Raw genomic sequence first — 2,500 nt, forward strand, 5'->3', positions numbered from 1 at the left:
TATGTGTGTGTTATGTGTGTGTGTGTGAGTATTACCTATGGTGCATTTAGAAGGTTTGTGTGTGTGTGTGTGAGTGTGTGTGTGTTATGTGTGTGTGTGAGTATTACCTATGGTGCATTTAGAAGGTTTGTGTGTGTGAGTATTAAATACATGTGTGTGTGTGTGTGTGTATGAGTACACGTGTATGGTTGTGTGTGTGAGTATTACACGCATGTGTGTGGGTATGTGTGTGTGAGTACACATATATGTGTGTGTGTGTGTGTGTGTGAGTGTGTGTGTGTGTGTGTGTGTGTGTATATTATACGTGTGTGGGTGTATGTGTGTTTTGTGTGTGTGAGAGTCTTACACATGTGTGTGCGTGTGTGTGTGTGTGTGTGTGTGTGTGTGTGTGTGTGTGTGAGTGTGTGTGTGTGTGTGTGTGTGTGTGTGTGTGTGTGTGTGAGAGAGTATTACATGTGTGTGTGTGTGTGTGTGTGTGTGTGTGTGTGTGTGTGTGTGTGTGTGTGTGTGTGTGTGTGTGTGTGTGCAGGATGACATTGGCGGGCCCCTGGTGTGTCGTCCAGCAGGAGAGGTGGAGAGGAGGTTTGTGCAGGTTGGCATCCTCAGCGATGGGTGGGGGTGTGGCCTTAGGGTGGCTGCGCTCTACACACGCGTCTACAGCCACCTGCAGTTCATCCACGACACCATTATGGAGTCAGAATGCCACAATTGGCCTCAATTTGAAGCATGTTTTGGATAGACAACTAGTACTGGTATCATCTTCAAAATGAATTGTCATGGTATATATTCATGTGAAGGACAGGTAAACATACTTGTCCACCCCGCAAAAATGTAAACAAAAGCTTTCACAGCACATCACCAGCTATATCAGCAAAAGAGATGAGTTAGCATGTTAGCAAACTTATAATCAGTAACCACTCACGCACACACACACACTCACACCTACACACACACACAAACACATATGTACGCACATACACACACACACACACACACACACTCACTCACACAAATATATGTACGCACACACACACACACACACTCACACACACACTCACACACATATATGTACGCACATACACACACACACACACTCACACACACACACACACACACACACACACACACACACACACACACTCACATACACACACACACACACACACACTCACACACACACACTCACACACACACACATATATGTACGCACATACACACTCTCACACACACACACACACTCACACACACACACATATATGTACGCACATACACACTCACACACACACACACACTCACACACACACACACACACTCACACACACACACACATATATGTACGCACATACACACTCACACCATACACACTCACACACACACACACTCACTCACACACACACACACACACACACACACACACACACACACTTCTTTCCATGTCCAGATGTAATAAAACTTTAAATCAGTTTGAGTCCTTGCGTTTTCTGTGTCCGTATGATGTAGAAAGACCTCACGCACACACACAAACACTGTAACAAATAGAATAAAATACATGTTGGATATGCTGTATTAAGACTATTAGACTATTATAGAAGTATAAAAGAATATATTAATTAAAATGAGCAAAAATGCAGTCACAGGATTGATTAATCATCAGAGGTCTAGAAAAGGCCAGTTAATGAAAGTATGTTTTTTAGACTGACATGTGGGGCATTAGACTGACGTGGGGCATTAGACTGACATGACGGGCATTAGACTGACATGTGGGGCATTAGACTAAAATGTGGGGTATTAGACTGACATGTGGGGCTTCAGACTGATATATGGGGCATTAGACTGATGTGGGGCATTAGGCTGACATGTGGGGCATTAGACTGACATGTGGGGCATTAGACTGACATGTGGGGCATTGGACTGAAATCTGAGGGTTTAGACTGACATGTGGGGCATTAGACTGATGTGGGGCATTAGACTGACATGTGGGGCTTTGGACAACGTCCACCACCCACTACACAGAACTCTCAACGGACAGAGGAGCATATTCAGTGGCAGACTCCTGTCACTGTCATGCTCATCGGACAGGCTGAGGAAGTCCTTTGTCCCCAGGGCCATTCAGCTTTCTAACGCCACGCAGAAGGGGAGGGGGAGGGAGATGGACTTCTCTGCATGAGTCTACTTCAGTCTGCCCTCCCCTGCTCATCTCATCTCATCTCAGCCCCATGCACAGACTTTACCACTTATATATTCTGCACTATCACTTATCACTTTGCTCTTTGCACTTTCCAAACACACACACACACACACAAACACACACACACAAGCACAAGAACACTATCTTGCACTATCCATCCACACAAGCACAAGCTCACTATATTTCTTTGCACTCTCCACACCAGCAGCACAAGAACACTTTCCTCCTGGACACCGACACATCGACACTGTCACAATCATTGCATTTAGGTCCCATTCCTGTATCTGTAAACACTCCGTGTGAATATGTTCT

This window comes from Clupea harengus, chromosome 23 (genome assembly GCF_900700415.2).
Source record: "Clupea harengus chromosome 23, Ch_v2.0.2, whole genome shotgun sequence".
NCBI classification, from domain to species: domain Eukaryota; kingdom Metazoa; phylum Chordata; class Actinopteri; order Clupeiformes; family Clupeidae; genus Clupea; species Clupea harengus.